This window comes from Nicotiana sylvestris, chromosome 6 (assembly GCF_000393655.2).
Source record: "Nicotiana sylvestris chromosome 6, ASM39365v2, whole genome shotgun sequence".
NCBI classification, from domain to species: Eukaryota; Viridiplantae; Streptophyta; class Magnoliopsida; order Solanales; family Solanaceae; genus Nicotiana; species Nicotiana sylvestris.
The window spans coordinates 120,624,644-120,638,127 of NC_091062.1; the positions used below are offsets into that span (position 1 = coordinate 120,624,644).

Sequence of the window (13,484 nt, forward strand, 5' to 3'; positions counted from 1 at the left end):
GGGCGGCTTAATTCTGGCCGCTTGCTCCCTCTACTTGATGACGTACTCCCTAAAGCTTTCCGTCAGCTTTTTCTTCATATTGGATAGGGAATTGTGGTCTGGTGCAATATCAATGTTATATTGGAATTGCTTGACGAAGGCCTGGGCCATGTCATCCCAAACATGCCAGTGAGAGATGTCTTGGTCAATGAACCATTCAGAAGCTACCCCCACAAAGCTTTCCCCAAAGTAAGCCATCAACAGCTTTTCCTTTCCTCCTGCACCCCTCAACTGGTTGCAATACCTTTTCAAGTGGGCGATAGGGTCGCCGTGTCCATCATATTTCTCAAATTTTGGGGTTTTGAACCCTCGTGGCAAATGGATATGAGGGAACATGCATAGATCACTGAATGAAACACTTTTGTGACCATCTAGTCCCTGTATGTTCTTTATATTCTGTTCAAAACTTTTCATTTTCCTGGCCATCTCATCTGGCTCAATCATCGTGGCAGACATTTTATTTTCCACTGGTGATTCGTATCGAGGAGTCTAATTGTATGGAGTCGAGACCCCAAAAGCCATATTCGGAGAATAGTATTGTCCATCATAAGAATGAGATGGTGGCTCATTATTTGGCCTCGTCACAGGAGGTGGTGGCGGGATTGTATATACTGGTGCGCTAGACACGACGAGAGGGGTGTTCCTGACCGGTGCGACTGGAGGTCGCATATTAGAGGTACTGGGGGCAGCATGGAGGCTGTAGTTTGGCACATACCCTGGTGGTAGAATGGGATCGCTCGTTGCATGGAGCGGTGGTTGAGTAGCCTGGGGTATGGTGTAAGTTCCCTCTGAGGGACCCTGGGGTGGAGGTCGACCGGAAATCCAAGCTTCATATACATCTGACAGTTGTTGTCTCAATTTTCTTATCTCCTCAGACTCTTGCTCAACTGACTGACCCTGCAGATTGTCACTGACCGACTCGATTTCATCACTGTTATCCATTACTACTGGTCTCTTAGATCTTGTGAAGTAATGATGTTCTGCCAGATTTACCACAAACCAACCACCTTAAACTTACAGGTTTATGAGACAACAAACGTGTTAGGGTTAGGCATTTTATAGATAAGATTACACGTAATATGTCATGCTCCTAACATCGCCACCATTTCTAAAATGCTTTTGGAAGGCTTCAATGTTTCATTCTGGCCTATCAGCTTGTTGCTTATTGACACTGTTATTTCCTTCTTTTTATTATTATTATTATTATTATTATTATTATTTTTATTATTTTTCACTCGCCTTATTTGATCCCTTACTTTAGAGCCATTTTAAAATGAATACTTGATCGAGCCTTTTGTGGGTTGCCTACGTATCATGTCGCCTCATGAATCAGATCATTACGTAGTTCAGATATGCAAGTCACTTAATTTTTTTTTTACAAAACAAACATCAAAAACTTTTTCATTGATTTTTGATACAATATTTTGATACAAGACTCAAAAATCAAGAGTTACATAAAGATAAACGAGACCAAACCTGACTCAAATAGTCTTTTTAGAATAAAAGTCAAAACAACACCAAAAGACTCTTATAAACTTAGAAACAACAAAAGCATAATGAAAAGGACTGATAACTAAAAGAAGACTTTGGTCTCTGCAGTAGAATCCACCAGCATTACTGTAATCAAGGCTCTTGTTCCTGCAGCTGACCCCCAACATTGCGGTATATCCTCTCCAAGTCTACAGATATATGACGAGCAACGTTCAATGATACTTCTGCAAACCGCTCGGGCGTCATGCCCTGGCAACTTCTGCATGCTCTTGAGGTATATGTGGCTACCTCGAGGATCTTTCCCTTAATGTATTTCTGAGCCACGTGCAGCTCTTGATTCTGCCGACCACGGGTCTCAGCTATATCCAGCGCATCACGCTCGCGATCCAAGGCCATATCTTTCTGGCGCCGAACTTCTAGCAACTCTACTTCTAATTGATTGATCACCTTTTGGTAGTGGTGTCTTTCTATTTCAAACTCCGCGATCTGGCTCTCTTTGCTTGACTCAACTCCCCCTATCTGATCCCTCAGACCTTGGATTAATGGAGCGAAACCTCTACGTTCATGATCACGGACTACCCTGAACTGGGCTTCTTTCTCTTCTTGATGCTGAGCGGTTGTGACTATGTTCTTCTTTCGAATTTGGGCTTTTAGTTCTTGCTTCTCTCGTGCCCACTGAGCCTTTTCCCGCTCAAAATTAGCTTGTTGTACGTCAATGGCTGTCTGCAGAATGCCCTTATCTTCTTGTAAAGTATCAATACGAGATTGGAACTCTTGTGCCACTTCCCTTCTGGTTTCTCTAACTCTGACCTCGATCTCTCTCTCCCAATCAACTGCGTGTCGTATGGATCTCTCTGTCCTTTGCTCGGGGATAGCCTGGTTGTGAAACCACTCAAGGTATGCAAGGCTCACCTCCCCTGTTCATGATCAACTACCATCTCGTCTAAATCGGAAAATCGACTACCAAACCAAATCTTCTGTGCATATGACTCCCTTGGAGGTTCCTTTCCCTTGAATTCCCACATGAACGGGCGCATGTCCTCAATAGGGGGCCTCTTTTGCTCTCTCCCTAACTGGCGTATGATGCATAAAGGCGCGTAGGGTTGGAAACCCCTAAAACCCATGAGTATGAAGAATGGGCGATACGTCGACATATGCATGACCCTAGCAGAAGGGAACCAGTAATAGTTCCAAGTGATTCTATCAGCACTCAATGAACCAAGTAATGTCCGCCAAGCCCTTACCCCCTTTGGAAGATTACAACTTGTAGCTCTGTCTGGGTGACATCCAATGTAATTCAGCCAATCATCATTGAAATTTACTACTATTGGATGATGATAAAGGTGCTCTATGAACCACATTTGCAGCAGAATGTTGCATCCCTCAAAGTAATCTTCACCTTCTTGACAATGGGTCAAAGCCCGAAAAATATCTCCCAAAATCATGGGAAGAATGGTATGATCCTCGCTACTTTGCAAATACGAGACTATCGCAACCAATCGAATTCTGATGCGCCCACCACGCTCCAGAAAGACCATGATCCCTAGAAATGATATCATGAACGCGAAGATTCTCAACTCCCTCCAAGCGTCGTAACTCAACTGGTTGACAAATTCTGTGCCCGAGAAGTTCTCAAACCCTTTCTCGTCCCCAAATCTGTCATAAAAATATTCCAACGGAACCCAACCTTCGTTTAAGCAAACCATTGGAATTCGACGAAGGCATAACTTCTTTAAAAAGTTGTTCACACCAATTTTTCTCGAAGCAGCAGGCTTTTTCCCACGAAGGTCTCTCCCCAATCCGGTGAACCCACCTAATTCTTCCAATGTGGGTGTCATTTCACAATCTTTGAACCTGAAGACATTGTTCGCGGGGTCCCAAAAACCTACTAGAGCCTCGATTAAATCTCTGTTAGGCTTAATTCCCATGAGGTTGGTGAGAAACTTGAGGTGCTTAAATACTCGATTCCGTTCCCATGTAGCAAAACTAGCCCACCAATTACAGAGACTACTCGGGGTCTTATCTCTGATCAAGAACATAGGAGGTGTCTCGTCCCTTACCCTTTTCTGACTGCTTCTTTGTGGAGAACTCATGGTGATCCTAAGAATAAGATAGAAAAAGGGTTAGGACTTACCTAAACTATATGCAAATTATGATCATTCATTATTTTATTTTATTTTTTGGTCAATTTAGGACTCGATCTATTTTTTTTAATTACAATATATACTTTGAAATTACCGGACACAAAAGTTGAGATGATAAAAGCGAGAAAAATGGCTATTATTACAAAAACGGCCCTTTAATACTTCCATAGAAGGCATAAAGGATGTCTCGACAAAAACAGCCAAACACAGGAACAAAACAATAAAAATAGACAAAATAATAAATAAAAAAAACTATTTTTACGAAAATGACCCTTTGCAATATGAGTATAACCAGATAAAAATAGCTACTTTTTGCAAAAACAATCTTTCCGGAAAGGTTTAAAGTTGCTTCGACAAAAATGGCCAGACATAAGGGCAAAATGGTAAAAGGTGAATAAATATGGATAGAGTAACTATTTTTACAAAAATGGCCCTTCAGCACTTCCCAGGAAGATTTTAAGGCTGTCTTGGCAAAACAGCTGGAACATGAGGGCCAGACAGTAAAAGGTGACCAAAATAGGCCTTTTTTTTGAAAATTTTATGCTCCCTTTTTTTTGAAACATGTGGGCTGAACCCGATGGAGGTTGCCTACGTATCTCACATCCGATGAGAATCAAACCCGCGTAGTTCAGTAAAACAGGGTACTCTCCCCTTTTGTTTTTTTAATGAAAATTAATCTTTACAACTCACACCAGACTACTACAAAATATATATATATTTTAAAAAAAAGGTTTATTTGCACTAAACTAGGAGAATTATTCTTTTTTTTTTTTCATTTTTAATAATTACACTAATTTTTTTTAAAACCGGTCGACAATGCAAGTAAGCCTTCCAAATGATGTATCAAGTAGCACATACGTGAACATGATGGTCTCAAAGAGGATACCTGTCTTATACGGACCCGGCCCCTGTGCTAAGTTTCGCTAAGTCAAATGCACCTGATGCAAATAAAGCGAACCTACTAGGGATATCCGGCATGAGGCTTGTTCTTCTAGGTTTAGATCCTATTGGAGAAGGTATCTAGACTGGCTTACTTGAGCGGGCAACTCGAGCCGAGGAGGGTCAGTGTACCGGTAGCATTGCTTTCCGGCTTAACTGGTGGTGCTCCCCGCCTAAAACAGGTGTGACTAAAATCCTTCATCGGGTGACGAATACCTCGGCTATTTCAAAGAAATCGGGCTATGTCAAGCAAATGCCCAATTTTTAATTTCAAAAAGACTCAGAAGGGGTGCGTGAGAAAACAGTTTATATGTACAGTTCAACAATATCAAAATGATAAAAAGCGAACAAGTAGCACATTAGGCACAAATAAATCACAATATTTACAAAATTAATAAATCCAAATAAAAAGTCAACATGTACAAGCTCGAATTCTTATGTAATTCCCTTTTCTACCCCTCAAAATAATAATAATATGTGTATGGGCCAAAGAGTTTTTCCAATTAAAGTGACAAAATTTGAATAGGGATTATTTTATTGTTCAGAGTCGCCACTTAGAATTGATTTTTTCGGTGTTCCAAGTCACCATTTATTTGGATCCCTAGTCAAAGGAAGGTTTGACTCTATTTTAATCGGTCCGCGAAAACAAAGTTCGGGTAAGGAATTCTGTTGACCGAGAACAAGGTATAAAGCATTCCCCGAGTCCCATAGTTCTAGCACGGTCGCTTTATTGACTTAAATTTGGCTTGAATTAATTTTGGACAAACTGTGATTTATATTATTTTCATGTTTTACCTATCCTCTTTTATCTCTTGATTATTAGAAAAAATTAAAGAAATTTTTTGAATAATAAGATATCATAACCACACTACGCAAGCGAATGCGTGATCGACGAAATTTATTATTTAGTCATAACGGCGCTACGCAAGTGAATCCACAGTCATGACAGACGATTGTTAGCACGTTATTTACTTTTGAAAAATTGCTGCAATTGTGTTGGAGGAAACATTAACCCTCTTTTTTTCCAGAAAATTTATTAAATGTCACTACCACGCTACACAAGCGAATCCGCGATTATGGCAAAAGATTTATAAATTAATTAAAACTATTGAATATGACATGAAATTGATGAATTAACTTATTAAAAGTTAAGCGTCACGCTACACAAGTGAGTCCGTGAAGTTAAAGCGCACCTACTATTTGCCTAATGTTTAAATTAATTAAAGGGAAACTAGTTAATTAAAATAGTAGAAAAATCTGATATTATTATTATTATTTTTTCGAGCTTTATAGTTGGGAAAAATTATGCAAATAAATGTTGGACCAACTTTATCTATTTTAAAAGAAATGAGCCAACTTCTTGTTAAAAAAAAATGGGCCAGCTTCTATGGAGCTTTTGGGCTGCTGGAATTTATTATTAAAATGGGCCAAGAAATGAATTTCAATTGGCCCAATGTTATATAGAAGAAAAGGGGTAATTATGTTGTTTAAAGGTAAATGGGCCAACTTTTATCTTTGATTCAATAAGGCCCAAAGTTGATACAATCTTAGCTCTTTACTTAGTCTGAGTTCATGACCATTAACTACATAGTCACAATTGTATAAACCCCCACTTTACAAAAATAGCCATTTTTGCAAATCCGGCAAAATGGCCAGATTCACATAGATATTATCACAACATTCCTAGAAGCATATGTTGGCAGTGAAATTTCAGCAATTAAAACGAACTCATGCTATGTGTTATACACCTAAAGTCATTCATGACATACTTAGCATTGCTACTCGGATATAATAGCTTGAAAACATGCTTAAAAAATCCATAAACGACTTACATATCACATTCAAAAACTTACAACTCAATATTCAAGTATTATGAAGGACTATATTCACATTATCACATGCTTGATACATAACAATAACATACAAGCTCTTTTGTTGTCAAACTATTCATCACATCAAACACATTTAAATGGTGCAGCATGTTCAAGTTGTTCCCATTGCTGAAAATACGTATATTACGAGTCTTAAAGGATTACCTGGTAGCAAAAGAATAAACAGTAGTTCAACAACTAAAGCAGCATAAAAACAGCAGCAAATCCGTGTTAAAACAACCCAAAAACTTAGAGAGGGAACCCAGAAACGAACTCTAAAGAGAACTTATACTTTTTTAAAAGTTTGCACTCTAAGATTAACTCCGAAAGCTCACCATTTCAGCTTACTTTTCATGTGTTAAATTGCTGATTTTATTTTGTTTTTGTGACAAAGCAATTATAAAAAATGTCCCCTGGAAGTGTGATAGAGTCTTCCCAAAGTGAGGAAAGGGCAGCCCTTAAATAGGCAAATTTGGACAGATTTTGGTTCACCAAATATCTGTCTGACAAAAACTGACATTGTGTGTTAAACACTGTTCAAAATCCGTCCAAAGGTCAAAGGAAATCTACTATGTCAGAAACAAAGAGAAAAAAAAATATCATTTCAGTCACCCTAACTAGTAAAAGTAGGCTACTAGCACCCTATTTTGTGATAAAATAACATAAACTTCAGATTTTAACAACATCAATATCACCCTGTTGATTCAAACTAAACCAAGTACTAAAACATGTAATTAAACTTCACACATGTGTTATGAACCAATCGTAAGCAAACAAAAATTAACTATTAAAGCCAAACGAAACGCACGCTATCGCTGGAGCGATTTAATAAAACCAACTAGACAAACATAATAAAAAATGGATTAAATGAAGAAACAAGATAGAAACTAACTTTAACTAAAAAAAAACAAAAAATTAATAACGGGGCAGGATTACGATTTTACCATATACTCTCAAGCATTTCCTCACTACCTCACTTTAATCAACACAAAACTATTTACTACTTTAACAAGTGCAAAAACAGAAAATTTAACATTTTAAAACTTCAAAAACTAATGCTAAAATAATTAATAATAAAAAATAAAATCTGAAAAAAAAATCAGCCATGAAAAAGAATAGGATTTTACCATTTTACAATTCAAGTGGCTGGAAAAATGGTGGTATGCCAAAAGAGGGTGTTCGAGGAGTTCGCCGGAATTTGGCCGGATTTTGGTCGCCGAATTTTCAGGGTGAAATTGGCATCAATAGCTAGGTCTTGAGGAGCTCTATCCATTGATGTAGGTATTGTGGGGTGGTAGTGGTTGGAGCTTCAATAATTTGGGCAAAAAAGTGACGGGAAAGTTTTCTAGATCTAAGATTGAAGGAGTTTGAGGGATTTTTGAAGAATTTGGTTTGGAGATATGGAAAGAGGAAGTTGTGGAGATTACATGGTGTGAATTTGGAGGTGGTCCGCCGGCGACAACGGCTTGGGGGGAGAGAGAAGAGAGAGCGATGAGAGGGAAAGAAGAGAGAGGAAATAATGGGGAAATGGGACAAATTTTTGGGAATTTTAGGCTTTAAATACCTAGGATGAAGATCAAACTAGGACCGTTAGATTAAATCAAGATGGGTGGATGAGATTGAATCTTGTCTCTTAACCAAAACGATGTAGTTTCAAGACAAAACTACGTCGTTTTAAGCTCTTCTTGGCAGCCCCCTTTTGGACCGGGATTGGGCTCTTTGGGCTCAAATTTTGGGCCAATTTTGGCACAATTTTAATTAAATTACACTAGCCCAAACCCTACCCCATTTATCAAACCATTACTCAACTCTTAAAACCTATACATACACAAATAAGAACAAACACACACACACACACACACACACACACACACACACACACACACACACACATATATATATATATATATATATATATATATATATATATAAGGCAAAAATTAGGCATTTACAAAATTTATACACGGTTTAAAGATACGTGGTTTAATTTAATACGATAATTAAGAACAATAGGTAAATGAGTTAAAGACAAAAATAAATGATCAAACCAATCACAATGTAGTGACCAAACCTGATATTAAACTGAATAATGAAATTTGTTCTCGATTGGACCTTCGGTGTAAGCTCGGTCGCGAGTGAAGAAAAGAACAAATGAGTAATGCTTTTAACAATAGCTAGAAGACAAAAGTAAACTTTTATTACTTTGATTTGCGTGTCACAATGTGTCACAATAAAGAAACATTCCCCTTTATATAGTAGAGAAATTCTCAGTCCTAGTACAAGTCTAAAAAAAGTAAAAATCTTCTTTTTCCGGTAAATGTTGATCTACAGATGATACTAAACGGGATTCGCGCCGTAATATCCGGTTGATGGTGAATTTTACGACCCCCATTCTCGTCATGCGTAACCGTTCATCGTGTCCCCCGATGTCTAGAAGCTATACTTGGCCAGGATCTGCCATTTTACGGTGTACGATCTCGGATATATCGTTCATTCCTCCCGGATTTCAATACGAGGGGCTCCTGGACCTCGATTATAATCACTTTGATCCGCCTACCCCTTTGTTAATCGAGGAAAACTTTATCCTTGATTTCATCGTACACAGAATGATAAATACAATTTAATTTAGTTTGATGTATCGCGTAATTTTTCCTAAAATCATTGCCATATGATTAGAAGTTTGTGGAGAGAATATATTTCACAATTCAAAGATACAAATTTCAAAGCTATTATGATGCTATAGAATTGGTCGACCAACGGTCCAACACTAAGAACACGTACATGATGATGTCTGCAGGATATTTGATGGTAAATTAAATGAGTGACGTAATTGGAAAAGAAAATGAAATGATAAAATTAGAACAGAATGCTAAGGAACTTCAGGGGATTTAGGGATGATTTACTACGTAATCAACTGACTATGACTTATGTGGTGCTATTCAGCTTGTCTTTCTTTCCTTTGCGTTTTTACTTGTAGAGTTGTAGTGAATCATAAGTGCTCCCAACAATGTTTTAAGGACTTATTTTAAAATATTTATAAAAGCTTTTTTTCTCTACTAATTTAAGTTATTATTAAAAGAGGCGACACATAATCCAAAATTGTACAAGAACATGCGGCAGAAATCAGGGAAATTGGCCATGACCATTACCTTTTATCAAAACGAATTTAATTGGCTGGTCCATAAAATAGAATTTAAAAGACATGTTAAAAACATAATTACTTAAATAAATTCGCAGTCAATTCAATGTAACGTACAGTACATATGATTAGTTGGTCACACTAACGGTGAAAGAACAAAAGGAACTGTTTCCAAAATGCACACGGCCAATCACAATATGTTTGAAAATCACTTTCGCTGATTCCTAATACTTATCAAACAAAATTACTGCAAATTGTTTTCTACGACCAAATAAGGTAATCAAAGATGGAGTTAGGATTTTAAGATTTTTATGGGTTTAAGACCATAATTTTTCTGCTGGATTCTAAAATATTTATATATATCAAAAAAACTTTTTAATACAAAAATAAGATATAAGCATAATGGATTGGGTTCTTTCGAATCCGTAATTATAACATTGGCTCCACCGTTAAAAGTAACCATTAGTACATCCAGAACCGAAGCTACGTACATGTTAGAGGGTCATCGACGCCGGGTAAGCTCGGGAAAAATCCCCTCTTTCTCTCTCTGTATATGAGCTATATCCCTTAGAAAGGTATATATATTTAATAAGGCACCCTAATACTCAAGCATTGGTCATGCCTGCACTTTGATGCTGCTCTTCTGTTGGATGAGAAAGGTTCGAATCCGTGCTCCAACAATGCCCTTATATTAAATTTTAAATCCTGCTCACCCCGTATTTCTTCATTTTTGAGTTTTGTTCCTTATTGTTTCCGCCCCAATCACAGTTTTTTCTTTTGATTAAACCTTCAAAAAGTCACTAGAACAGGATTTCTTCGTCTTTCTTTAGCCCCCCCCGCCCTTATATTAAATTTTAAATCCTGCTCACCCCGTATTTCTTCATTTTTGAGTTTTGTTCCTTATTGTTTCCGCCCATATCACAGTTTTTTCTTTTGATTAAACCTTCAAAAAGTCACTAGAACAGGATTTCTTCGTCTTTCTTTAGCCCCCCCCGCCCTTATATTAAATTTTAAATCCTGCTCACCCCGTATTTCTTCATTTTTGAGTTTTGTTCCTTATTGTTTCCGCCCCAATCACAGTTTTTTCTTTTGATTAAACCTTCAAAAAGTCACTAGAACAGGATTTCTTCGTCTTTCTTTAGCCCCCCCCGCCCCCTCCACACACATATTTCTTTTGATTAAACCACTCTTTAAAAAAAATGTCAAATTTACTTCTTTTAAAGCTAAGGACTGAAACTTAGCATAATCATCAAGTTTAATTTTAAGAGCGTGCCAAATTTTGTAGCTAGTAATTGGTATGCATCATGACTATGTTAAGATTGCTTACCTCGAAAATACGAGTAACAATTAAACTTGTTTATGGTTTTAAAGATATGTGATTTAGTTCAATACTAATTAATAACAAAGAAATCTAACGTATAAATGAAAGAAGTAAGTAAAATCAAACCAGTGTGCAAGCCAGTCTCGACCTCAAGCTAAGGTGGCCTCGAGGTAGGTCAAGAACAATAAAGTTAAAGGACAATTCTGATGAGCAATGGATAAGAAAGTAAGAGAGTATATTCTTTTGCCAATGATTGATGATGATTACAAATGATTGGGGTCCCCTTTATAGAGTAGGGGAACCCTAAATAAGGTACATTTCTATTTACAGTAAGGAATTTTATTGGGACAGCTATCTAACTGCCTAGTACGAATTCGTACTAACTCGTACGAATCTATTCCGAAATTTACACTATGATCTTGGGGACGTGGCTGGAATCTTACTCTTTCTGTTACGAACCTATTATGACATCATCTCGAGGTTGGTCATACTCGACTTCGGTGCTCATCGCGTACTTCGATCCTCGAGTCTTGTACTCTGTCATCGGGCTCGAGCTCGATCCATCCTGAACTTCGGGCTTGAAGTGACTCCTCGAGCCCATAAAATCGGGCATACCCGATTTTGATCGTATACAGATAGTCCCCGTGTTTCTTAAAATAAGATGATAAGAAATGATTTGATCATCGATCCTCTGATGTCTCGATCATGATATCAATCTCGTGATGTCAGCGGCTGAAGTGATTGAAAGGTCGCTTCTGCATAGTTTCCAAGGCCATTAATTGAAGGCGGCTGATGGTCGGCCATTGGCCTCACCAAACCGTTAAAGTGGCCTCTATAAATAGGCTAATTTCACAATTTTTACAATCTTTACTTTTCAAATCATTCGCAGAATCTCACCAACTTCTTTATCTTCTATGAGTTCACCCTTTTCTCAATTTTCTCTTGCTACAGTATCAACTCCTTCTCTTCCTTTGAGTTTCACAACAACAATGGCTAAAATATCTAAAACCGTTCCTCAGAAAGAAAAAGCTTCTTCATCATCACGGCCGTCCGGTGGTAGAACAGTAGTGCCACCTCGTATAGAGGAGTGCATTCCCGGGCCATACGAGCTATCTTCTGATTTTAAAATCGATAAGCCTGCAACAAATCCAGGCCGATGTGAGCCCATGTCTTGATACATCTGCTTGATAACTGAAGATGAACTTGAGCAGGTGAAAAAGGATTGTAATTAGGAGGATAAGGATGTTGTGATCCCTTCTCCCAAAGAAGACATCACCACCTATGTTGCAGATTACTTAAGCGTGTATACTTACCCTTTCATATTGGGTCCCGTAGATCCGGCACGGGGACCCGTAGACCTAGTTATTCTCAATTTCTGTCACCAATATCCGGTGACACTTGGCCATATCTACCCTTCCTTTTCGTATCGTTAATTTAATCAGGTATTTCTCGGGCAAGGTCAAGGGGATGCCTTTTACCCTCGACCACATGATCAGACTGTATGCCTTTATCGAGGCGGTTTGATAAAGCTCCAGCGTCGATCTTCGAAGTCGGTATTTTCTAGCATCAATGAGGACAAAGATCGAGGGTGGATAAGACGGTTTGTCCAAATCAGAACTTCCGATTTGATTCCTGCTGAGAGGATGCCATTCCCCCAGGAATGGAACATGAAACGTAAGTACAAAACTTATCGATGATGATTAATATTCTGCTTTCCCTATTCTTCCTCGATTTAATTCTGGCTGCCCCTTGGTTCCCTGGTACGATCCCGAACCTCGCAGGTTGGGTCCGACAACTAGCCTCCACTTCTTCATATACGGAACGCACTTGGCATGATTTGGCCAAGGGTCGGTGGGAAGCTAAAAACCATGGTGAGTTCCCCTGTTCATACATCGGTGTTTCTTAGTAAAATACTAACTTTACTCTTACGCAGGCCTTGGAGACGCTGTTGCTATGCAACCGCCCCCGCCCGGTGAAGAGGAAATCCCAAAGCCAACCAAGGAGAAGAAAAGGAAAAGGGCTTCGCCTGCAAGTTCCCCGAAGCCCAAGAAAAGTAGGGCTAGAAAGCCTAGGGCTGATCCCGCGGCCCTATTTGCAAAAGCGGTCCAACACCTTCGGGATGATGACGAAGAGGAAGAAGATGCTGACTGCCCGTTGGTAACTCGAAAGAGGGGGAGATCTAAAGCTTCAAAGGCCACCGACCTAGCGGTGGCTGATGTGGTTCAATCTCGAACCGAAGAGATCTCAAAGGGGAACTCGAGTAGAGTCCCCGAGCCATCGGGTGGAAAAAGCGCTCCTCGCCCAAGAGGACATCTGAACGACGAACCCGAAGAGCATAACTCTGAGTTCCTTCAAAGAGAAGGGAATGTCCCAAGTGAATTACTTGGGATAATTAACATAGATGAATCCCCACCGGGCCCTGAGTTTTCTGAAGGGCAGTTCCGAGATGCTCGGGCCATAAAGACTCCCGACATGGGAACATCCCACGAAGGGAATGATATTTTTAGGGAATGCTTAGCGGGGGTCGAAGATGGCCCCGA

At 38.9% G+C, this 13,484-nt stretch overlaps 1 long non-coding RNA gene across 1 annotated transcript; it reads right to left on the reverse strand.

Annotated features, from left to right (window-relative positions):
- Positions 1 to 6,418: 6,418 nt before the first annotated feature.
- On the reverse strand, positions 6,419 to 7,985 carry LOC138872140 (uncharacterized). Its single transcript, XR_011400581.1, has 2 exons — positions 7,612 to 7,985; positions 6,419 to 6,649 (listed from the first exon to the last, which is right to left on the reverse strand). It is a non-coding gene; the product is annotated as an uncharacterized lncRNA (long non-coding RNA).
- Positions 7,986 to 13,484: the final 5,499 nt, after the last annotated feature.